The sequence below is a fragment of the Sus scrofa genome, chromosome 2, assembly GCF_054392235.1.
Source record: "Sus scrofa isolate SSC_HxYL_T2T_F1_AM1 chromosome 2, Sscrofa_HxYL_maternal_Yorkshire_Landrace_v2.0, whole genome shotgun sequence".
NCBI classification, from domain to species: Eukaryota; Metazoa; Chordata; class Mammalia; order Artiodactyla; family Suidae; genus Sus; species Sus scrofa.
This window is the reverse complement of record NC_139384.1, coordinates 106,782,509-106,808,662: the sequence shown is the minus strand read 5'-3', so window position 1 is coordinate 106,808,662 and position 26,154 is coordinate 106,782,509. Positions and strand designations below refer to the sequence as shown.

The 26,154-nt window shown below is 36.2% G+C and overlaps 1 protein-coding gene and 1 long non-coding RNA gene across 24 annotated transcripts in view; one reads left to right on the top strand and one right to left on the bottom strand.

Moving 5' to 3' along the window:
* LOC102159394 (uncharacterized) overlaps positions 1-26,154 on the bottom strand; it is a 152,795-nt gene that overhangs the window by 116,359 nt on the left and 10,282 nt on the right. For 6 of the 8 annotated variants that reach the window (XR_002341808.2, XR_014838274.1, XR_002341810.2 and 3 more), the window contains exons 2-3: positions 24,988-25,096; positions 20,618-20,679 (exon numbers count right to left, since the gene is read on the bottom strand). This is a non-coding gene — a long non-coding RNA (uncharacterized LOC102159394). Of the gene's footprint in view, positions 1-20,617; positions 20,680-21,075; positions 21,203-24,987; positions 25,097-26,154 lie in introns of those variants that run through there. The other 2 variants (XR_014838278.1, XR_014838279.1) reach the window with 1 other exon arrangement.
* Positions 21,826-26,154, top strand: part of MEF2C (myocyte enhancer factor 2C) — a 173,686-nt gene continuing 169,357 nt past the window's right edge. For all 16 annotated transcript variants that reach the window (XM_021082274.2, XM_021082212.2, XM_021082155.2 and 13 more), the window contains exon 1: positions 21,826-21,962. The gene's annotated coding sequence lies outside the window, so the exon portion shown is untranslated. The remainder of the gene's footprint in view (positions 21,963-26,154) is intronic.

Here is a 26,154-nt window from a genome sequence, read left to right as displayed (position 1 = left end):
AGAGCATCAATACCAATTGATTTTCTAACACATACTTGCAATGTCTATTGTATCTCATTGCACACTGAACACTATTGGTATTTAGCCAAAGCTAAGAGGAAAAAAAGAGATTTTGTGTACAGAACACATGGGCCCCAGAGAGTTTCATAATTCCCAGGGGAACAGAAGAATCAGGTACTCAATGTTAGGCTAAATGGTTTCTTACAGTTAATGTGTTTGGTGGCCAAAGGCTCAAATAATTCTCTTGTCCAGAGCCAGGGTTACTCAGCTGTATAATAACCTCTAAAGTCTCTCCTTTGAAAAGGACTCAGGATTCATGGCTTTAATTTTGCCACTGATAACATGAAAAGTATACTCCGTATAGGACTGAGCAAGCATTCGCTCTCAGCTTCCACTATAATGAAATTCTAATTGTTTCTAAAGTTTAGGAAGGATAAAATGGTTAATCTCCATGATGACAAAAGGAAGCCAGGAAAATAAAGTGACACACTTGAATGAACTGTGAGGAAATAAAGTGCACAACATGCGATAATGCCATGACTCCGTGTTATTGCGCATTTCTGGGCTGAAAAGATATGGCTTGATGGGTAATTTGTCATGCTGTGCAATAGAGAACAACAGTAAAGAGACTTCAGACAGAAGAAAATTACACAAATAGTAGGGTGGAAAGGTATAATTGAAGATGGCAAAAGATTGAAAGAAAGACATTTAAAATTACTGTACTGACCTACTAAATGCACTTGGGCGTGGAATCCTGGCCTCACAAGAAGAGGCATTAAATGACTGCGGGCTGTGACACTACTGCAGAGTAATGCCAATCTCCTGAGCTCTCGGAGGAGAAAAACACAATGCACAGCCTAGCTGGAACAGCCTCAAGAGGAGCTTGGGCTTCTGGTGAACTTAGGAAAAGTTTCCTAAATAAGTTTTTTTTTTAATTATAAGTAGATTTCATTTAGTATTTGGGGGAGAGGGGCTTAACTCCTCAACTTTCTGGAGCCAGGAAATCTCCACTCTGTAAAATTGCAAAACCAGTATAATAATTTGATTAACAAATTCATGAAAAAGGATTTTGCTTCTCACATCTGGCTAAGTTTCTTCAGCATAAAAGAGTCCCAAAGAGCAGCATGACATTGTGCAAAGCACATCCATAAGCCTGAGAACAAGAGACACAAGCCCTAGCCCAGTCTCCTCTGAAGGCTCATTAATCACACACTGCTCTCGACAAGCCCTTAACCTTGCTAAGCCCAGTCCTTCTACTCAGTAGAAGGAGAAGCATGGACCAGATACTTTCCAAAGATTTCTACTAGTCCCGTGATTCTACCCCCAAACAGTAGAGCCTCCAGAAAGCTTGTCCATAAAGGTTATTTCCTTCTCCTTCCCAGACTCCGAAAGCAGGGGATGTGTCAACCAACCCTACTTTGTAATGGTGAAGGTCATTCATCTCCTTTGTTCTCTTCAATTAGAGAACAGGCCTACTACCTGTCATGATTACATGGGAAACTTATAAATCATTTGCAGTATCAGTTAATTATAAAGCTCTTTCTATTTCTTACATATAACTGTATAACCACAATTTATCTTTACAAAGTTACTTCTTAATAAAGGACTTATTACAGGACTATGATACTTATTTATGTAAAGGTAAGTGCTATCTTTGATGACACTAAATAAGAAATTAAGTGGTAGCATTTTTGCAGTTCTTATTACTACTACCATAATTTTTTCCAAGAAGCAGAAATCTTAGGTTATACTTCCACGAGTTGCTCGAAAATGCCTTCCAATGGGAAGTATCCCAAATACATCACAGGTTGGGTAAAAAAAATGTGTAAAAATCATTTATATTAATGAAATGCTAGTTTCCATTTTTTAAAGTTATTATAACTTGGAAAAAGGGGGCAATTAGACAGGCATGGAACCTGCCCTCATAGAGTCTAGTGGAGAATATCAAGCAATTGAATGAGTGCCTATGAAGTGCTGTGAAAATTGAGATGGGAAAGTGTAGGGAACCAGGAGACCACACAAAGCTCTATGAAACCTCCCAGACAAGCTACTGTGAAGCTGGGACTTGGGGAATGAGTAAGGGAGTTGCTCTATGCAATGTCCCCTCTCACTTCTGTGCCTTTGCACCTGCTTCCCTCATTCCCTACATATCACTCCCATCTCCCCCTTCCTTCTCATCCTCTTAGATTTAGTTTGGGTAGCATCTTTCAAGGAATCCTTCCCTGAATCCTCCATCTCCATCGATCTAAAATGGATGTCCTCCCATCACCGCCAACACTCTCACTGAACCCATATGTAATCTCCATCCACCAGTCTTCTAATTACCTATACAAGCTTGGCCTCTTGGGCTAATAAAATCCAAGAATAGGTTACTTTGAAGCTTCTGGGAAAGCCTTTCTAACTCTTCTAGAAGGGCTCTGAAATTGCCCCTTTCACTTGATAGACATCTTGCCACTAGCCACTGATGAGGTCGACCCAACAAGAAGGTAAAGAAAGAAGGGAAAACTAAGTCAAAATTACTGGAGTAAGATGTCCCTGAATCCCACCCTACCACTGGACTTTCAGTGGTGGGGCCAACAAAATTACCTTATTCCTAAAGCCAGGTACAGCTAGGTTGTCTGTTACCTATATCATAGAGCATAGTGACCAAATAAGGCCATAATATATGGGAATTATGTCTTTTTCCTTAGCATCCAGCATACTATTTAGCCTATAGTAGTTGTTTGATAAGTGCTTCTTAAATAAATGAACTAGGCAGTTCAAAGAAAATATCTGTTAGCAAAGAAAGCATAAATTTTAAACCTAAGAAAACTGAAAACAAATTCTGTTTCCCACCAGGATTTTTAAAAGTGCTTTAAAACTATAATGAGAAAGTCTGACGTTTCTAGAGGTTTCCTATATGGTAAAAAAAGTAAAGCTTGTCCTCTGCTCTTCTAATCCTCCCCACTCAGAGCCTTTCACCTTGCCCCTACAATGCCCACAAGGCAGTTTCTCCTACACCCTTGTTACTCGGTGTCCTTGTATTTTTCTACACATCCCACTTTCAAAAACCTGTTCTCCAGAAAGAGCTAAGTTCATTCACACTGAGTTTTATGGCTCTGATTTAAACCAAGGGTTATCATTTCTAGGGATATTTGCAAAATCCAAAAATTCTAATCTCTAATTATGCAACTTCAGATATCAGCAAGCAAGTAAAGGAGGCATTTATGGAGCCTGAGAGTTAACTCTGTGATCATGAAACAGCAGGAAGAGATGCCTGATTTCCTTCCATTCAAGGGCAACTCCAAACATTGTCATCAATGGCCAGGCCTACAACTTGACAGAAACCTCCTCTTGTTCCATTTCTTAAGAGCAAAATAATCTGTAACCAGTAACCACATTCACCAAGTGATATTTGTGCCTCTAAAAAGTTCTGGCTGTAGACTTCATCCCTAGGGTGGGATTTAACACCATCTGGTCTGTATTCCATTTGGAACTGAATAGCACCACAATTATAAGGAGCATCTATATAGGAAATTCCCCTACTTCCAAATCCTATCCTAAACAATGCTCGATTAATTTCAACTCTAAGCAAATGAAGGATTCTTGGTTACCGAACCCAAGCTCAGAAGAAACCTAAACTCTTAAAGAAAAGTGGATGTCCCTAATGCTCCAATCTAGAGCAATTACAAATTGTTTTGGATACCTTTTATTTTACAAATCAGATATTTCAGAGCCACCTTTACTGCCAAACATAAAAGCATTCCACTGCACACCTCAACAGAATTGCCTGTATATCCTGAATGTCTTTCCAAGCAATTTTATGCAGTCAGCACCCTATACATTAGGAAAGGAATAGATGTGTGCTTATGAGTTTCTTATAATAGCAATGAACTTTCACAATCAGACCCATCCCTTAATTTTGCTTACTTTTTTATGCAGCTGCATTGATGATACATTGCTAGACAAAGACATGAGACTTGAGTTTAAAAAACAAATACAGCCATCCCAGGAGCAAATGCTGAGTTTGTGAAAAAAACAGCTTCCATTTTATTAAATAATAGCGTTCATGCAAGGATGTCTGCGGTACTCTGCAAGGCTAATTAGGACAGATCAATGTACACTTACCTCTTCAGAAGGCTGAAAGGTGTGTAGTGACTATGTGTCATTAAAAATTTACTTGACCATGGGCATCAGATGTCCATGAGAGAATGACCCTGGTGAGCACTCTAAGTTTCCATTTTGCTCATGTCATCCTTGATGCATCAAAAATGTTACAGACACCATTACTATCACGTAGCCTCATAGCAGCTGATGTGCTATATATGTTTGAGAGGGTGGTGTCAATTAACTATATTATCTATAAAGCCATCCTTGCAATTACTACCACTTCACCATTTATCATTAACACATTTGGGAGATTTTTTTTCTGAAAGTAACATTTATTTAAAGGTTAATCAAAATTCTTAGAACAGCATTTATTATAATGTGATTTTTGATAATTGACTAAATCAGTGGCTCTTAAGAAAAACACCCTTGTCTCAGTCCTGCTCAGTGTACGCCACAGTGCCATTTGGGGAAAAGAAATACATATTAGAAATGTTCATTTCAGATCTCGTCATGGAAGATCATATATTAATGTAATCAGGTGGTACATTTACATGCTCATTAGTAATCCATCATTAGTCCAAATGCTCACTATTAGGAATAAATGTACAACGAGTTATTCAGAATACCCAGAAATAGTATTTCTTATTTAAACATTCAGAATAAGCTGACTGAAATAAGTGCACACCTTGAATTTGAACTTTCAAGGCACATCACTAATGTCAATCAGTTATGTCAGGACACTCTTCTATAATAATCTCAATTATAAAATCCATGCCCCTCCCTTAAGGCATGGAGTGGTGGGGAAGAGTTCCAATATCTAAATCTTTTTAATTCACTGTAACTGCAAAAATTCCTGATGAAGTGTGTGTTTAAATTTTATGCTTTAATACATAGCATGCCACTAAAAACCCACATTAGTTATGCTTTATGCTATTTAATCATATGTCAAAATCTGTAAAATCTGTTCTAGCATGCTAAGGTAATTTAACTGCAATTAATCAATCAAAGAAATAAATAAAATGTAATAAATGCCAAATAATGTAACTTCTTTAAAAACAAACCACACTTACTCTAAAAATACTTATTAGCCAACACCACTGAAGGAAAAACAGAGTGAAAATTAGATTTACTGAATCTTTTTCCCATTAGTACCTAGCTTGCTCTAAACTCACAATTGTATATATATATATATATATATATAATGATTTTTATTTTTTCCCATTATAGCTGGTTTACGGTGTTCTGTCAAATTTCTACTATACAGCACAGTGACCCGGTTACACATACATGTATACGTTCTTTTTTCTCACATTATCATGCTCCATTTTAAGTGACTAAACATAGTTTCCAGTGCTACACAGCAGGATCTAATTGCTAATCCATTCCAAAGGCAATAGTCTCCATCTATTAACCCCAAGCTCCCAATCCATCCCACTCCCTCCCCCTCCCCCCTGGCAACCACAAGTCTATTCTCCAAGTCCATGATTTTCTGTTCTGTGGAAAGGTTCATTTGTGCCATATATTAGATTCTGTATATAAGTGATATCATATGGTATTTGACTTTCTCTTTCTGACTTCATTCAGTATGAGAGTCTCTAGTTCTATCTGCATTGCTGCAAATGGCATTATTTTGTTCTTTTTTGTGGCTGAGTAGTATTCCATTGTGTATACATACCACATCTTCCTAATCCAATCATCTGTCAATGGACATTTGGGTTATGTCCATGACTTGGCTATTGTGAATAACATTGCAATGAGCATGCGAGTGCATGTGTCTTCTTCAAGGAAAGTTTTGTCTAGATATATGCCCAAGAGTGGGATTGCTGGTTCATATGATAGTTCTGTGTATAGTTTTCTAAGATACCTCCATACTGTTGGTGGTACATTCCCACCAACAGTGCAGGAGGTTTCCCTTTTCTCCACACCCCCTCCAGCATTTGTTATTTGTGAACTTATTAATGATGGCCATTCTGACTGGTGTGAGGTGGTATCTCCTGGTAGTTTTGATTTGCATTTCTCTAATAATCAGGGATGTTGAGCATTCTTTCATGAGCTTATTGGCCATCTGTACATCTTCCTTGGAGAAATGTCTATTTATGTCTTCTGCCCATTTTTCAATTATGTTGTTAGCTTTTTTGCTGTTGAGTTGTATAAGTTGCTTGTATATTTTAGAGATTAAGCCCTTGTCAGTTGCATCATTTGACACTATTTTCTCCCATTCTGTAAGTTGTCTTTTTGTTTTCTTTTTGGTTTCCTTTGCTGTGAAAAAGCTTGTCAGTTTGATGAGGTCCCATTGGTTTATGTTTGCTTTTATTTCTGTTGCTTTGGGAGACTGACCTGAGAAAACCTTTGTAAGGTTGATGTCAGAGAATGTTTTGCCTACGTTCTCTTCCAGGAGGTTGATGGTGTGTTGTATTATATTTTGAGTTTATTTTGGTGCATGGTGTTAGGGTGTGTTCTAGTTTCACTGATTTGCATGTGGCTGTCCAGGTTTCCTAGCAAGACTTACGGAAAAGACTGTCTTTTTCCCATTTTATGTTCTTGCCTCCTTTGTCAAAAATTAATTGACCACAGGTGTCTGGGTTTATTTCTGGGTTCTCTATTCTGTTCCATTGGTCTGTATGTCTGTTTTGGAACCAGTACCACACTTTCTTGATGACTGTGGCTCTGTAATATTGCCTGAAGTGTGGGAGAGTTATGCCTCCTGCTTGGTTTTTGTTTCTCAGAATAGCTTTGGCAATTCTGGGTCTTTTGTGGTTCCATATAAATTTTTGGATTGTTTGTTCTAGTTCTGTGAAAAATGTCCTGGGTAATTTGATAGGGATTACATTGAATCTATAGATTGCTTTGAGCAGTATGGCCATTTTTACAATATTAATTTTCCAACCCAAGACCATGGAATATCTCTCCATTTCTTTTCATCTTCTTGACTTTCCTTGATTAATGTTTTACAGTTCTCAGCATATAAGTTTTTCACCTCCTTGGTCAGGTGTATTCCCAGGTATTTGATTTTTTGGGGTGCAATTTTAAAAGGTATTGTGTTTTTGTATTCCTTTTCTAATATTTCATTGTTAGTATACAATGAAATCAGTAGCAACTGATTTCTGAATGTTAATCTTATAGCCTGCTCCTTTTGCTGAATTTGTTGATCAGTTCAAGCAGTTTTTGGGTTAAGTCCTTGGGGTTTTCCTATATAGAGTATCATGTCATCTGCATACAGTGACAGTTCTACCTCTTCTCTTCCTATTTGGATGCCTTTTATTTCTTTTGTTTGTCTAATTGCTATGGCTAGGACTTCCAATACTATGTTGGATAACAGTGGTGAGAGTTGGTATCCTTGTCCCGTTCCAGATTTTAGTGGGAAGGATTTCAGCTTTTCTCCCTTGAGTAGTATATTTGCTGTGGGTTTGTCATGAATGGCTTTGATTATGTTAAGGTATGTTCCCGCTGTACCCACTTTGGTAAGAGTTTTGATCATGAATGGATGTTAGACTTTGTCAAATGCTTTTTCTGCATCTATTGAGATGATCATGTGGTTTTTGACTTTTCTTTTGTTAATGTGGTTGATTTGCATATGTTGAACCATCCTTGTGAACCATCTTTATTGATTGATTTGCATATGTTGAACCATCCTTGTGAACCTGGGATGAATCTCACCTGGTCGGGGTGTATGATCTTTTTTTATATGTTGTTGGATTTGGTTGGCTAAAATTTTGTTGAGAATTTTTGCATCTATATTCATCAAAGATATTGGCCTATAGTTTTCTTTTTTGGTGGTATCTTTGTCTGGTTTTGGAATTAGGATGATGGTGGCATCATATGGATACTATGGAAATAGAAAAAAACATGAGAGAATACTATGAACAATTGTATGCTAATATATTTGACAACCTAGAAGAAATGGACAACTTTCTAGAGACTTACAGCCTGCCAAAACTCAATCAAGAAGAAATAGATCAACTGAACAGACTGATCACTAGAAATGAAATTGAATATGTCATAAAAACACTCCCTACAAATAAAAGTCCAGGACCAGATGGCTTCCCAGGTGAATTCTACCAAACATACAAAGAGGAACCTAGACCCACCCTCCTTAAACTATTTCAAAAGGCTGAAGAAGAAGGAACACTCCCAAAGCCATTCTATGATGCCACCATCACCCTAATTCCACAAATGTTTTAAAAAGGTTTTTAGCATAATCTGGCTTTCCAATTAAAATGTTAGCCACTTGAGGGTCAAAACTTTTTTATGTTTTTAATTTCCTGTGCCTAACACAAGGTCTTAATTATAACAGGTGTTCAGTGTTTAGGAAATGAAAGAATGAATGATTCAAATATACACAGACTACATTCTTTCATCATGTTTAGGAACTACAACAATCATTCTACTTTTTCTTCTAGTAAAAATTGTGGATTATATTTTATCATAATTTAACCAAAGGTAATGTCACTCTCTCCATTAATTCTTTCCTTTTTTCATAGAGTCAGTTAGGAACCAGCAAGATAGGTTGGTAATGTGTTTACATTTCTTCCCCCAAATGAAAACAATGATTTTCTTTTCAGGGGTGTAATTTGACAGTTTGATGGATACAGTTTTGGACCAAGATGAGGAAGCCCAATTATAAGTCCTGGGTCCACTCAGCAGAATTCTTTAAGCACCAAATACATTCTGCATACTATGCTGCAAATATACCAAAGGAGTCAAAAGCATGCCCCCTCTTTCCAGACCATAAATCAGGGGAAAAGACACATATGTGTTCATTCACCAAGAATAACTGACCACCCTTCACTACATGAAAGGCACTGAAGGGGAGAAGGACAGACAACAAGTCTCAGTTCTCAACAAGAGGCTAACAAGAAAATTAACCAGTAACTGTATGTCAAACAAAAAGTCATGAATATCATTGAAAAAATACAAACTAATTCCCATTGGAACCCTAGTGGAGAAAGCTGGTGAAATCATGAAAGTCTCAAGGAACTAGGTGGTATAAATACAGATCAAGAAATTCTCCCAGATAACATGTTAGTGCATTCACTAATGACCTTCCCAACAAATTTGTTTTGGTGACATAATATGATAACTTCTGGATTAATGACCACTCGGTACAAAGAACACTGAAAAATTTGCTTTTCAAGGTACCTGATGATAACTGTAGCTGAGAAATCTGAAGACCAAAACTATCATAAGGATATTACAGCAAACAAGATTTGCTCCTTCCACCACTCCCCACCCACCACATGCAGCTACTGAGCATGTGAAATGTGACTAGGCCAAACTGAGTCATGCTGTAAGAATAAAGTATACCCTGGACTTCAAAGATTTAGTTACAAAAGAAAAAAGAAAATAAAATATATCAATACTTTGTATACTGGTTACCTGCTGAGATTATAATGTGTCCGGATATACCGAGTGTAATATGTATATTATTAAATTATTTTCAGATGAATCATTTCACTTTTTACTGTGGATACCAGAAAGTTATTAAAAAGGCATTTTGAAGAAGAATGACTTTTGAAATATTTCATGCTAGAAAAGAAGGATAAAATTCAGTCACATGCACTGTCATTTTAATATGATTATCAGATATAAAAATATTATATAATGAGCCACACAATACATTCCTCCCAAAAATACAGTTAGAAAAACAAGATCATCTTTTGTTTCTTTTTCTTTTTCTTTTTTTTCTTTCGTCTTTTGTTTTTTTAGGGCCACAACCAGGGCACATGGAGGTTCCCAGGCTAGGGCTCTAATCAATAGGGTCTAATCAGAGTGGAAGCCTATGCCACAGCCACAACAACATGGGATCTGAGCTGTGCCTGCGACCTATACCACAGGTCATGACAATGCTGGATCCTTAACCCACTGAGCAAGGCCAGGGATCAAACCCATGTCCTCACGCATGCCAATCAGGTTCGATAACCACTGAGCCACAATGGGAACTCCAGGGAGCACCTTTCATGATTAAGAGAAACTTCTGCCCCATCCCCACTCTGTTGTGACAGTAAGTGGCATCAGTTTTTATACCTCCCTTTTCTGTGACTGGTAGAACGCTTGAGTCTAAAATTCAAGTCACTCAATTTCAGGCTTTTTTTTGCAGGAGGACCTTGATTTTCTGGTTCAGTTTAATAAAAAAAATCCCGCCCCTTCTTTTTTTGTTGTTGGTGTTTTTTGTTTGTTTGTTTTCTGTTTTTGCTTTTTTTTTTTTTTTTTCTTTTTAGGGACACACCCACAGCATACAGAAGTTCCCAGGCTAGGGGCTGAATTGGAGCTATAGCTGCTGGCCTACACCACAGCCACAGCAGCATGAGATTGAAGCTGCATCTGTGACCTACACCACAGCTCACAGTAACGATGGATCCTTAACTCACTGAGCATGGCCAGGGATCAAACCCACGTTCTCATGGATACTAGCCATGTTTGTTACCTCTGAGCCACAGCGGGAACTCTCCCACCCCTTCTCTCTTATTTGCCTTTGTTCTGCTCCTTATAGTAATTGTCTTGTAAGTTATGAAGAAGCTTTTTGGAACTACGAATTGTTAAATAGCATATAAGAAAGAGAGTGAGCCCCTCACTATGGCATAATCAGAGACACTATGTCTGCGGCACTGCCCAGTCACAGGTGTGAGGCATCATGGATGTTTAGCAATGCCGGGTCAGTTGTTCTCACATTTAGGAATCATAAGCACAGAGTGGGCCCTGTCCAAGGCTGTCACCAAAGGTCAGTGAGATAGACAGGTACAACATTCAAAGGGCACAGTGAAGAAGTCACATGCAGCTGTAGGTAATATGGTATCAACTCAGGCAGAGGAAGGAGCAACTATCTGAAAACCTAGAAATCAGGCGAGTAGTGGTCGCCTTCAGATCTGATCACATCTGTTAGATACCAGAGTGTGAAAACAGAGACAGCATCCAAAGAGCCAAGGAGACCTAGCAGAGGCCTTGTCCTGTAAAAAGAGAAAAGGGATAATTTCTGTGACTGTGAGGCCACAGAAGTGCCTGGGGCTAGGCTCAGAGTCATGGTCCCCCAGATCCAGTGGACTACAGAGATTCAAGGTGAGAATGAGCAGTAAGCCTAACACCTGCAGTTGGACCACCAGATGATGTACCCACTGAGAGAAAAAAAGTGAAAGGCTCGAACTATGCTTCCTATTGTTGGATTTGGTCCAGAAACTGATAAGCATGGCTACAGGTGGGAGCCTGAGTACATTCAGCTCAATTTTGTTCAAGTAGATGCAGGGCTAGGAAGTCATGTGGTGGCAATGCCTCTATCTTTATAAACTGGAGGGATTATATTGGTGCTTATGCAACTCTTATTCCAAAACTAATGTTTCAAGGATATTTAGGCTACCTAGAAAAAATAACATTTCAGAGCTTCCCAAATCTATGAAAAAGCCACTGCTTCCTGTTAATCCCTATTCCTCTCCAGAAAAAATACTTGTAATATTTAATAGTATTATAGAATCAGACTAACATAGTACAATCTTAAGGTTGTAGGAAAAGTACAGAACATGTGAAATGTTATGTAACCCTAAGAGTCCTTCTAATAAATACATTTTAAAGAAATAAATAAGAGTAAGTAATACTTTTCTCAGATATACACAGATATAATAGGACGCAGAAAAAATCACGGCCATATAAATATCCAGACCCCCCAGTCGGCACAAATTACTGGAAAATAAGAGAGAAATATTCTAAGTCAGCTATACTATTGACCTAGTCCTGTGTGTTTTCTTAAATAGTTTTAAAGGACTTAGCAGACAAATAAGTTTTTATTCAAAAATCAAAATTAATAAAATGTCAAAATGAGTAGTAGTAAACAAATGGTCACCATAAAAAAAATAAGAGAAAGTCTCAGGACCTGATGAATAATAAATGACCTGTTAAATTTAAAATATATCTATCTTAGGAAAATTTGAAAAAAGTTGATCAAGACTCCACCTGGGAGTTCCCCTCAAGGCTCAGCAGTAACAAACCTGACTAGTATCCATGAGGACACAGGTTTGATCCCTGGCCTTGCTCAGTGGGTTAAGGATCCGGCATTGCAATGAGCTGTAGCGGAGGTCACAAACGCAGCTTGGATTCTGTATTGCTGTGGCCAGCGGCCACAGCTGGGAACTTCCCCATGCTGTGGGTGTGGCTCTACAAAGATAAAAAAAAAAAAAAAAAAAAAGACTCGACCACTTCATCAATTTTAAAAAAAAAAGAACAAAAGGATGAGTTCAAAAAATAGAACTAAGTGTGAATTTAAGTATATACTGGCAATTTCAAATTGGCTGCTATGTTTGTAAAGGCAAAGGACAGAAACTAAAGGTGCTTATCAGTGTACCTTGAGATCCTATTTCAGAGAGACTCAGACGCAATTAAAAACTCTATGGATGTTTGCTGCCCAGTGAATATTCCAGTAACACACACAGTTACTGACACAGACACCCTCCTCCAACTCCAAGGAGGTCCTCTGACACTGAGAGGAGTAGTGGGTTTCTGGAACAGTAACAAGGAATAAAATCAAAATATTTCCAGCTTATACATTGTCAGCCCACCTATTCATGGATTCATAAAATTCAGACAGAACTAAATAAAAATTCTAAGACAACTGAGTTGTCACAATGTGACAAGGGTGTAAATTCACATAGAATGGCTTTTCTAGTGGCCTCCTACGAAATACAAATAGACCCAAACTATGTCCCCCAATATATGAGAAATAATACATTTTCTACTTAGTTCCAACGGGGAAAATTTTTTTTTAACCATTAAAACTCAAAATACGTAACAGTCTGTCACTGAAGTAAAATACATTACAGCAACAAGGGACTATGTACCAAACCCACTACAGCTCTGTGTTTGTTCTCACACACAAAGGCTAATTTCTAAACAGGTCAGAGTAGAGCTTCAGCTGAGGGGGGTTGATGGCAGAATAGAGCGTGAGATGAGCCAAAGCTGTGTGTAATCCAAAACTCATTGATATTTAAATTTGGAATAGGTCTTTGAACTTAGGTTTGAACATGTCGTGAGAACACGAGGCTCCTGTTACTTTTTATGTGCTCATTCTTATAAAATGTTTGCCTTGTATGGTGAAGATATTTTACTGAGGCCTTAATGAATAGGACACATCATTGTGTGGTGAGGGTGGAGGAGGGTTACTCACAAGCCTTCTGTAATATATATATACATGCCCCTCAAATAGAAGCAGGACCTGACTGGAAAGCTGTAGGAGACAAGGGAATAGTAAAGACATTGTGTCCTTGGGAATGAGGTATTCCTCCATACACTCTATAGTCCTTCTCAGTAACTATTATTACAATGTACTGCAACTGGCTATTTCGGTCCTTGGGTCGTCCACGAAGTTGTAATATTTTTAAGAAAAATCATTTTATTTTGAAATAATTAAAAATTCACAAAAAGGTGCAAAAAAACTTCCTGTGCTGTGTACCCTTCTTCTAGCCCCTTTCTCCACTCCCATGTTAACATCTTGCAAAACTACAACAGTAAAACCAGGCAACTGACATGGGTACAATCCACAGAGCTTATTCAGATTTTACCACTTATGCATGCACTTATGTGTGTGTTTGTGTATCTAGCGGTACACAACTTTATCACAGGTGTAGCTTTGAGTAACCACTAGCACATCAAGACACTTAACTGTATGGTCACCACAGGCTCCTGGTGCTACCCCCCTTTCATGTCCACACCTACTCCCTCCCCTCCCTTCTCAGCCCTGGCAGACAGGAATCCATCCTCCACCTCTGTAATTATGTTATTTTATGAATATTGTATAAATGGAAACAAACAATAATGTATCTGATTAAGATCAACTTTTTTCTTTCGGCACAATTTCCTTGAGGTTCATCCAAGTTGTTGTCCACAACAGTAGTTGATTACTCTTTATTGCTAAGCAGTAGTGATACTAAAGATATATCACTGTCTGTTTACCCACTCATTCATTATGAGCTTTTGAGCATTTTCAGTTTGGGGCTATTACTAATAAAGTTATTATGAATATTCAAGTACAAGTTTCAGTGTGAAAATAAACAGCAAGATTTTTAAGGGGATAAGTATTGTCGTATTCATCACTATTTCTCCAACCCCTTACACAACAAATAATAGATACTCAAAAGTATTTGCTGAAGGAATTAATGAATGAACCACAAAACTGTCTATAAATGGCAGAAAATAAAATAGGACTAATCTTGTGGAAAAAGTATAATTAGTTGGGAGGGAAAATATCAGCAAGAGGTCCTAGAAGTTGCACTGGCAGTTTAAAGACTTCAGCAGTGTTCCAAAGGACACATACACACTTCAAGTGGAAAATTTTTCAGCTTGCTTTAACTACTGAGCTTCATGTTAAGATACTGTTTGAATTAATAAGCTATAGTTAAACTTTTCTTTTGCTGTTTTTTATAGGGCCATACCCACAACATATGGAAGCTCCCAGGCTAGGGATCGAATTGGAGCTGCAGCTGCCAGTCACAGCCACAGCCACAGCCACGTCAGATCCGAACCACGTCTATAACCTACACCACAGCTCACAGCAACACCAGATCCCTGACCCAATGAGAGAAGCCAGGGATCGAACCAATATCCTCATGGATACTAGTCAGATTTGTTTCTGCTGCACCACAATGGGAATTCGTGGTTAAACCTTTTTTTTTTTTTTTTTTTTTTTTTTTTGTCTTTTTGCCATTTCTTGGGCCGCTCCCATGGCATATGGAGGTTCCCAGGCTAGGGGTCTCATCGGAGCTGTAGCCTCCGGTCTACGCCAGAACCACAGCAACGCTGGATCCGAGCCACGTCTGCAACGTACACCACAGCTCACAGCAACGCCGGATCCCTAACCCACTGAGCAAGGCCAGGGATCGAACCCACAACCTCATCGTTCCTAGTTGGATTCGTTAACCACTGAGCCACGACGGGAACTCCAAAAACTTTTTTAATGAAACAATTTGAGAGACTTCCCATCCAACCAAGATAGACTGAGAGGGGTTAGATGTACCCTCTTTTTCAAAACAGCAACAACCAAACTCTGGAAAAATATACAAAATAATGATTTTTAAGACATAGGACATCAGGCAATGTAGAACAGTGATCTCCGAGAGATAAGAAACCAAGGAGGTGAATCATGATTGCCTGCTTACTGTCTTAAGGGTTTCTTGGCAGTGGCACAGGGCAGATAACTCAAGGAACACAAATTCCCCAAGTTGCAGAAGCAGAACTGAAGGCATGGGAGAACAAGGTGGTTACAGTTCACAAGTCAGAGCATGTGAACAGGGCTGCTGCACAGATAAAGGTCTCCTGAGATCTGCAGAGAGTCCCACTCAGGAATTTAGCAGAGTACTGATCTTGGCCAATGTGTGAGGAAACTTTCCAAGGCTGGGTATTCCTTATGGAATAAAAGGAGCTAACCAATGATCAATACCTGCTAACATCTCAGATAGAGAGAGAACCAGTAGTCCTGCCCAGCCTTCTCCAAATGAATCTAGCAAGTTCAGAGTCTTAATCACCAGTGAATAGGAAAGACATGGTACAGAGGAGCTTCTTAAACAACTCTACAGGAATGCATGAGCAAATACAAACTATGGAAAGCTCTACCAGCACAATCCAGTTTTTTCCACAAATAAGGAAAAATAAACAGAGGTGAAACATAGATTAAAAGAGAAGAGAAATATCATGAATTGCAATGTATGAATCATATGTATTCTATTTCAAAAAAGTAAAAAAATTATAAAAAATTTTGAGACAATTGAGAAAACTTGAATACTGATTGTACATATTTGATAACGATAAAGAAATACTGACTTTCTAGGTATGGTTTGGTTTATTTTTTCAGATGTGGTTCATTTCTTCAATTAAAAAAGTCCTATGCTCAACACTGCTAATTATTAGGGAAATGCAAATCGAAATGACAATGAGGTATCATGCCAAACCAGTCAGAATGGCCATCATTAATAAGTCTAAATAATAAATTCTGGAGAGGGTATGGAGAAAAAGGAACTTACTACACTGTTGATGGGAATGTAAATTGGTGCAGTTACTATGGAGAACAGTACAGATATTCCTTTAAAAACTAAAAGTAGAGTTACCATACAATTCAGCATTTCCACTCCTGGGTATATATTCCAAGAAAATTATAATTCCAAAAGACACATGCACCCAAATGTTCACAGCAGCACTACTTAACGATATCCAAGACACGGAAGCAACCTATATGTCCATCGACAGATGAATGGATGCAGATGTGGCACATATATCCACAATAGAATATTACTTAGCCATAAAAAAGAATGAAATAATTCCATTTGCAGCAACATGGACAAACCTAGAGATTACCCCACTAAGTGAAATAAGCCAGACAGAGAAGGACAAATATCATGATATTGCTTATATGTAGAATCTGAAAAAATATGATACAAATGGATTTATTTACAAAATACAAATGAACTCACAGACATAGTAAACAAACTTATGGTTACCAAAGGAGAAAGTGGTAGGGAGGGATAAATTACTAATTTGGGATTAAGATACACATACTGCAATGTATTAAGTAGATAACCAACAAGACCCTACTTTACAACACATGGAGCTCTACTCAACATCTTATACTAACCCATAATAAAAAGAATCTGAAAACATATATACATGTATAAACATATATATACATATATGCACACACACATATATATAACTGAATCGCTTTGCTGTGCACCTGAATATAATACAACATTGTAAATCAACTACACTTCAATAAAAAAGAATTCCCCGCAAAAAAATCATCTTTTAAAGATACCTACTAAAATATTAAAGGATGAAATGATGTCATGCCTGGGATTAGCTTCAAAGTAATTTGGGGTAGGAATGAGAGGTAAAAATGGGGATATGGTGTAACAAAGTTGCCTACAAGATGATAGCTGTTGAAGGTAAGTATAATTGCATACAAGTTCCTATCACTCTCTACTTTTAAATATGTTCAGAATTTTCAGGTAACAAACCCATAAGTAAAAGTAAAAATACATAAGTAAACACATAAGTGATTTAAAGACTCAGAGGCCACAGTCTATGTTTCTGCATTAAAACAATTTCTCAGACACAGAGATATCAGAGATAATATTTTATGAGGATATTGAAGGCTGATTTGCAGAATTTCCTTAATGGAGGACTACACAAAACACTAGCTTTTAAGCAAGGATGGATTTCTCTCTGAAAAATCTGACAGTATACAAGTACTTGACTACCTAATCTAAGTCAGCTAAAGACATCAAAGAAGACCAAAAAAGTGGGTCTATAAATATGGTTGTGACTTATTCCTGTTCTTTTAATAAGGTGAGGTGTATGAGAAGTCTCACAGAGCATATGACTGCTATCCTTCCAATAGCATTCTTGCAACACAGCTCATCCCATTCAATTTCGCCATTCCCACGTTTACTGTTTAACATCTCCACTTTCTGCTCACACTTTTAAGCTTTTAGGTTTTGAGGTGAGGGGAAAGAAACCTTTGGAGATGTGCAAAATTCTTTCTCAAGTCCAATAATACATTAGGAAGTATGTAAGTATGTCTTATCTGGAAACTCTTTTTTCTTTTGCTCTTTTTTCTTTCCTTTTTTTTTTTTTTTTTTTTTGGCAGTCAGAGGGATACTCTGAGTAGCTTGTCCAAGGTTCAGATTAAAGAAATCTCTTCTCTCTTCTTACCTTATCTAAATCCTGCCCTCCATTTCCTGGATAAGAAATCAGTTGACTTACTGATTTTTAAAATATTAATTTCAAATTTTCAGTATTTTAGATAATTATTTTGTCTACAACATTACTGTACTAGCACTACTATTAAAATATCATGCATCCTAATGCTCATTTTCACTAAATATCTGAAAAGGCTATAGGAGCATGTTTAAAACCTGATGTGTGCTTTGGGATCGACTTTGGGGAATCAAGGCCAGCGTGTGCATTTGTATAAGCTGGTCACATTTTAGGAAGTATTTGCAAGAATGTATTTTCAAAATATTTATCGTCTTAGAACTTTCATTAAAGTGTTTTTCTTTTTAAACACAGACTTGTTTACAATGGCCACTTTAAAAGTTGCTACCCCAGGCTTATAAATCAATATTATGTATTCCCATCAACAGTATTAAAAACATCCATCTCTGGGAAATGTTATAAAATATTTCACTACAATGATAATTCAAATATCAAAGCAAATATTAATCTTTTGGTATATTATATGATAGCATACGAAAAGATTAAAAACTCTTTGCAAGAGGGTATTTTAATTTCCAATAAAAGCAAAATATTAGTACAGTGGCCACTAGTTACATATGGCCTATGTAAATTGAAAGTAATTAAATTTAAATAAAATTAAAATTCCATTTCTCCATCACACAAGTCATATTTCAAGTGCTCAACAGACACGTGGCTACTGGTTACCACACTGGACTTGCAGATATAGAACATGCCCATCATCACAGAAAGTTTTGCTGCATAATGATCTTTGTTAGAACACTACTGATGAACTGATGTTCATTTATCAGTTTATTTCTATTAAGTCATTTTTCTGTGGTATAGGAGGTTGAATTAAAATATCCATTTCCTCGAAATGGGGAATTATAACATTAGCCAGTTTTCCTTTCCAATTTGTATTGTCTTTCTTCTTTAATGATCTATTCTAACCCTGATCTGCTTCAAAGTTTACCCAGCAATGGTACAATCTTTATTTTGTGTGATGAAATTCCTGGTTCAAAGGGCAGTATGTCAGGCCTCCAACTCCACACTTGTGAAGTTTGTAACTAGCATAAAAAACACTCATAGCCTAGCCAGGTTCTCCTCATGGGTAAAGGGTATGTCTAACTTAGCAGAGAAACTGAGTGATATCACCTCTGTCCTTCATACTTAGCAAGGAATCATGATGCAGTAGAAAGAGAGAAACACAACAGTAACAAAAGTAAACCCAAATAATATGAAAAACTCCCAAACCACAAGTCTGAACCAGTTGCACTTAAATGCAGCTCCTGAAAACCCTGATGAAAAGTAATATGTCTGCATTTTTAAAAAAACTAGATAAACCAGGAGTTCCCGTCATGGCTCAGTGATTAACGAATCCAACTAGGAACCATGAGGTTGTGGGTTCGATCCCTGGCCTTGCAGGATCTGAGGATCTGGCATTGCCATGAGCTTTGGTGTAGGTCACAGGCCCGGCTCGAATCTCACGTTGCTGTGGCGTAGGCCAGCAGCTACAGCGCCAATTAGGTAGACCCCTAGCCTGGGAACCTCCATATGCGGGTGCAGCCCCAGAAAAGACCAAAAAAAAAAAAAAACTAGATAGACCATTTAGCTGATCCAGATGGTAAAAAGAAAAAGAGGCCTATAATTATATGAGTATATGTTTAAGAATTTTTATTAAAAAGTAAACTATGGAGTTCCTGTTGTGGAGCAGTGGAAATGAATCTGACTAGTAACCATGAGGATGCAGGTTCGATCCCTGGCCTCTCTCAGTGGGTTAAATATCCAGCATTGTTGTGAGCTGCAGTGTAAGTCTCAGAGGAGGCTGTGATCCTGTGTTGCTGTGGCTGTGGTATAGGCCAGCAGCTGTATCTCTGTTTCAACCTCTAGCCTGGGAACTTCCATATGCTGTGGGTGTGGCCCTAAAAAAAAAAAAAGATAAACGACAAAAAAAAAAAAGTAAACTATAATGAATAATAATTTAATATTGAAAATAATTTTATATCAAAAGTAGAAAGTTCAAATATGAGAAAATAATAAAGTCCAAGTAAAGAAATACTTGATAGAATAATCCAAATATTTTAGAAATAGATCTATCTCTAGAACACTATGTTATTTTAAAGCTGAATTTCCATAGTAGATTCCATCATTTCTGAAAATTAATTAGGGCCCTGATATTAGCTACTGAAATGTACCTTAAATTGGGTGCAAAAGAGAAAGAATGAATGAAAAAGAGAAAAAATGAATGAAAATAATATGCCAACCTCTCAAATTGTTGTCCAACAAATTTTTGCATTTTGGAAATTACACTTGCTTTCAAGATGATTTGGTTGTTTAAATACTTAATCTCATCTCTTCGCTCACTTGCTCAATCCCCGAGCAAGTCTCAAACCAAATAAACTGCTACAAATATTTACTAACAAAATAATATTTTCAAATAATTTTTCTTAATTTTTAAAATTTAAAAAGCTTTATCACCATTAGGTAACTATTCTTGGCACAGGGACTCTGAAACATTGTTTCTCAGACACTAATGGGTCTTAGAAAAGTTTGAAACTCTCAATTCATCAGGACTTTGAGTAGCTGTTTTGTACCTAAGAATGAGAAATGATGGAGAGGTTGGAACTAAGCACATAATTTTAAAAAATATGATGAAAACATAAGAGCTTTGTTATGATGCATATAACAATCAAGAACCTGTTTCTTTTTAGCAAACTCCTAAAAAGTACCTCCCGTATAATTATTAAATAAAAACACTCACTTATTCAGTACTCAGCTAGCTTTTAAACTCTGAATAAGAGAAGTACACAGTGAGAGAGGTACTTACATGGTTTCCTTGGATACTGGATGATGCCATTCAGGTCTATGTTTTTATCTGAAAGTGGTGCCCTGTGGAGAAATGAGGCTTGGTGAGTGGCTGTTTATACACAGTAAGTAAATAAGAACTTTGTTTATTTTACAAAGCATTTTTTGATTTTGACCCAGATTTCTTTTTCTCATCACACCCAGCCCTTGTAAATGGCATTAATATGGTAGAACAGGTACTCTGCACAACTCTTTTTTAACAGTACTTAAGAAATCATAATCATTAAAGCAGAAGTTCAGAATGCCATGGCTAAGCACATTACTCCTAGGGCTGCTTTATATATCTTGACTACTATATTTATGTCAGACCTATCAATGAACACTGCCTGCCTTTCTCTTTTCCTTCAAAAGGAATTGTTCTCAAAGCATCAATAAAGACATTAATCAAAAAAAATGCATATAAATGATAAATGTCCTTACCGTAATCAAAGAGAACTCTAGCTTTAGGCCACTCCTAAACGCCCAGGGTTTCCACAGACATTAGCTGTCATTTTAAATGTTGTCCTGGGATCCTCCATTCTCAATAGTTTAAGTGCTATGAGCACACAATTTTGACATTCAGTCTCTCAGAACTACATGCTTTCTAAATTTGGTAGCATGATTAATCCCTCCTATGTGATGAGTTTTAACCTTCTTATATTTCTTTGGATCGAAAAGAACAAATGAGCTACCACAAAGAATGGCAACTAACTTTAATGCTTAACACAATTTAACAACCTGAAATGAAGTAAGTGTGTGCTATGTTTCTATTAAAAAGTTTCCAGCCACAATTAATTGAACAAAAACTCGTCATGCTCCAAGATTATTCTTGGAAATGCAATTTTAAAGTCTGTATGAAACAAGGAAGCTTACTTTTTACCATATGAAAGCAATCTCATTTTTTAGGAATGAATTTTGGGTAGACTTCCGATTTGATATTTTTCATGTGAACTAGCAGGGCCTTGGAAGGTGGGGGAGGGGAAGAAAGTAATTCTGTGTTCTTTTGCCAGCACTGACAAAGGTCTGGTTGTCAGTGATACCTTTACAGCTAAATTTACTCCAGAGTGACAGGAACAGGTGCACCTCGGCCTGCCAGACACTTGTGCACAGGGATCACGCATCTTACGGCTTGACGATTAAGGGGGGAAAGCCTGGGTCTTCATAGAAAAGGAGAGGAGGCAAACGCAGCCCAAACTGGGGGGTTTCTCTTCAAAGCCAGCTGGTCTGGCTTTATTCTACAGGAATTTTTTTACCTGTCAGAGTTTGGACAACAAAGCCCTCAGCAGGTGCTGACGGGTACAACTTCCTGGAGAAGCAGAAAGGCACTGGTGAGTTTCAATTGCCAAAATATATTTTTTAATCTCTAAAAGTTGATTTTGTTATCTTGGAAGAGGCACTGCTGAGGTACCTACACTCAGAAGGCTGATGAGACCATTGGAATCAAAGCCAACTAACTCAACAGTGGGTTTTCCTGCTGTAGAAAGTAAGGCTGTTACCATTTGACAATTTTTTAGGGTTAAAAAAAAAGTTTTTTTTAAAGAAAATACTTTATATTTTTAATATGGGTCTCTCATCACTGTCCTCAATATCTGAAAGGTAAAGAATTAATCATATATATGATATTAGATAATTCAAATAAATACATACGTATCATTCTGTCTCCTTTTTATCTAATTCTGTCATAATCTATTCATTCTGAATAAAATGTTATTTTTTGATAAACCTCAAATAAAAATGTGAAATGGTAAATGCTCTTTTCGAAAGTTTCATGCGCTAGAATTTTTTATGTATGCATTAACAGAAATATGGTTAGAGAAAATATGAAATTAATTTTATTTTTAATACACTTTTTAAAACATGTATTGCACAGAATTTTTAATAATTAGAAGTGGCAACCTCTTCTCATTACAAAGAGATTCTTTAGAGAAAAATCTTCAGAATAAACCATCAATACAGTACTAAAGCATGTTTTTACGTCATTGATTTCCAAAATTAGTACACTTATATATTTGATATTTTTATTTTGCGAATTCAAAAGTTTAGACAAAAATATTTTTTTCAGAATAGGATTTTAATTAATGCAAAAGATGGAAAAATGAGACCACATGTTAGGACATATTTTTAAAGTGATTCTATTTCAAGGACTCATTCTTTTAACTATGCTTCACAGCATTTCTCTACAAATTGTTGTATTATAGCAAATTGAAAACATTTATTTAAGCAAGTAAGGAGCTCAAAGCTAGGGACTATACATAGTAAACATATGAAACCATTTTAATAACCAAATTCCATATTCACAAGCAACATGGACTAATGAATGTAAAAGACACACAACATGCATTGATCAAGAATGCTATAAATTACTATGCATAAAGTCAATTTTCTGGGCTGTGGGGGGTAGAATTGGTGCTTAAGAAGAGCAATGCTTCTACCAATATAAATTAATACTATGAAGCAATTGTTTTATTCAGATAATCTCATAAATAATTTTCAATGTACATGCTTAGCATACTGTCATACAGTAAAAAAAGAAATCTGATTTTTTTAAGATCTGACTTTTTTAACGACCACAGTATCTAAAACAATTTTCAAACCAATGATGACACAGATATGTCACAAATTTATATGTATCATACTCTTTCAGACTAAGCTAACTGCTATTTAAAATCATGAAATATTTAAAATCTGATATTTTAAAAAAATCAGAAATTATCTATGGTACCAAAAAATCTAATATTTTTAAAATACAATCTTATCTACATTCTAATGAAACTATATTTTAAAAATTCAAAACTCAAATCTGACTTACATTATAAATTATTATTATAGGATATGCTTCAAAAAATTAAAGTATATTTTATTTTTAAAAAGGAATATATTGTGGTTTCAAATTGCTATTTTTATGTGATATTTTGTCACCTTCTTTATATTGATTCTGGCGCCTGAGTAACCATGGTCACTGAATTTTTTAGATAACTTCACTGGTCTCTTAAAGAATGAGTATGTATTCCATGCACTTGATAATTTTTTTTAATTTATTTGGAATGTTAAATGTTATATTCCTAAAGAATCAATGTACTTGACTACAAAAATGACGATTATTTGCAAAACTGAAAAACACTCAAGTCAATTTCAGAATTATATTTGTTAAGTTTTTATGTGCAATTCCACTGGCTATAATTATAATTCTGTTTGTCATTTACACTAATTATACTTATATGTAATATAAAAGCTTATTCCAAATTATTTTTTATGACTCTCATAACTTTTTAAGTGTGACTTAACCTTTTAAAAATGATATCAGGTATAGTTAAAATATTTCTAAATAACTAAAATCTATAATTTTAATCCCACCCTAAATGGTGGGCTTAATCTAAAATTCCAAGATATTTTCTTTTAATCATGAGAAGAAGCTTTAATTCCTAGTTCAACATGCAGCTACATACTTGTCCTTTCTGATAAACCTTCAACTTTTACTTCAGGAAAATATCTATGCCAACTCCCGCAATGTATGGGGATGGTTTCTTTAAATAAATCTTAGTCAGAAACTGTGGCTTAAATTTGCAATGACTCATATGTACCCTAAAAGTTTAATATTAAAACACATAAACTTTAAGCATTATTTGCAAAAATCTTCATTTATTAAGGACAGCTTATAGTGGAGAAAAAATTAATTATTCTTCCCTTTCACAAAAACATTTTGTTTACCTCATAAATTCATAGAGATACTCATAGGGAAAGTATCAGCTCTCCAAAAAACCAACTTCAATAAATTACATTCTGAACATCAATTTATTTAATTTCAAGACAAAGAAGTTTCCAGCTAAAATGGTTTACTTGTAAGTATTTAAAGAAACAAAAATATTTTGGCAGCTTTATATGTATCTCCTCATTGACCAGCCACCTGACTGACAGCTGTCAACTGTCTGTGGGCCAAATGTAACCCAGTAAAGATAAAAATTACATATTAGTCATCCCTGTTGATAATACCTGGTGCCAGTAAGTTTTCAAATAGGAATAACTAGACAGTAGATATAAAGAAGTAAAAGAGGAATCATTTCAACTGGGTATCATGCCTCCTTTGTCACTAACTTGTTTCCCCTTACTTTTCTTATTTATCTCCTTTCCCCCAATGCCCGTATCTCACACCTAAAAAGAGTTAATTTCCTTAAGGGAACTTCAGACATATGTAACAAGTATGTGTCCATGAAAATACTGGGTAGCCAGGTAACACTGGCCACACATATTTTTCAATCAAATCTTTTAAGCTCATAAAATTTTTGAAAGAGTCTTTGAAGCTTTCAACAACTCATTTTAAAGAAAATGAAACAAAAGCACAAAAATGAAATTTACCCAAGGTCACCAATGTGAGGATGTGGATGCAGACTTTGATCTGTATTGCAACTTCATATCCAGTGATTTTTTTTTTTTTCTGGTAGACTTAAACATGTAGACTGTCAAGCTATAAGTAAAAAAGAGCACACGGAATTAGTGTGAGTTACATTCCTTTGGAGAACCATTTTCAGTTACCAAATTTAATACCTTACAAGAGAGATACAATTTTACCATGGCATATTAAAATATTATTTGTAAAAAGAGCATAAATACATTAAAATATCTACGGTATAAATTCTTTTTTAGATTCTCTTTACCATTGAAACTGACTTCTAAGCTGAAAATATTTATGGTGTATATGAAGAAGAAATAAAAAGTAATCAATGGAAGCATATGTGTTTAGAAGTTGAATGCAAAAATGAAAACCTCAGGTTGAAAATTTTTTTGAAATATTATGGAATAATTAAAAATACCAAATATACCAAGGCATAAGCACAAGTATAATACCCAAGTGCAGAATATATTAAAAAGTTCATATTACTGACTCAACAGCTAGCTTGTGAGTGTATGTGTGTTCATTACTAAACCTCTCTGGACCCCAGAGTCTTCATCAGCAAGTGTTTCCTAACAGCTCAGAAATTCTATAACCCAATAATCCTGTATTAATAAAAGTATCTGGTATTTATTCAAATAATGATTAATAATATAATAAATACTTTATATTGCTATAACTTGATAATGGTGCACAACATACAGATTCAATCAAGGTCATGAAAATATATTCAAATTAATATTTAATTTTTTCTGACCCTTCAGAAAAGAAATTGTTTAGTAGATATCTACCACATTCTGAATTTAAAATAATTTATGTTAACCCTGGGCTTTGGAGCAATATTTGCCTGTGAGAATGTTCACTTTAAAATCCAGACATGCAGGGGTTCCCATCGTGGCTCAGTGGTTAACGAATCCGACTAGGAACCATGAGGTTGCAGGTTCAATCCCTGGCCTTGCTCAGTGGGTTAAGGATCCCGCGTTGCCGTGAGCTGTGGTCACAGACGCAGCTTGGATCTAGCGTTGCTGTGGCCGCTGGCAACAGCTCCAATTAGACCCCTAGCCTGGGAACCTCCATATGCCTGCGGGTGCGGCCCAAGAAAAGACAAAAAGACAAAAAAAAAAAAAAAAATC